The following is a 315-nucleotide window of genomic DNA, read 5'->3' as shown; positions in this document are numbered from 1 at the left end:
CTTGGTTGCTTTTTTTTTTGTATTTTTCCCCCAGAGGGAGGTTTATTATCTTGTTTGTTTTACGTTGAGGTGATTTGTGCCACTAGGGGACCATGGGCTGGCTTCCTCTGCAGTGATTTTTTTTTTTTTTTTTAATAATCAGAAATGAGGATTTGACTCTGGAAAATGAGTCTGAACTGTGTGGGTTTGGCCACTTCCATGTTTATGACATGAGACATCGTCACAGATCAAACAGGATCAAGTCTCCTGACATAGTGAACCATGTGCTAAAACCTTTGTGCAGTTGAGACCTGTAAAACAGGCACCCTGGCCCTG

This window comes from Lichenostomus cassidix, chromosome 18 (assembly GCF_008360975.1).
Source record: "Lichenostomus cassidix isolate B80296 chromosome 18, HeHo_3.0, whole genome shotgun sequence".
Classification (NCBI taxonomy): domain Eukaryota; kingdom Metazoa; phylum Chordata; class Aves; order Passeriformes; family Meliphagidae; genus Lichenostomus; species Lichenostomus cassidix.
Note: the sequence above shows the minus strand (reverse complement) of the source record.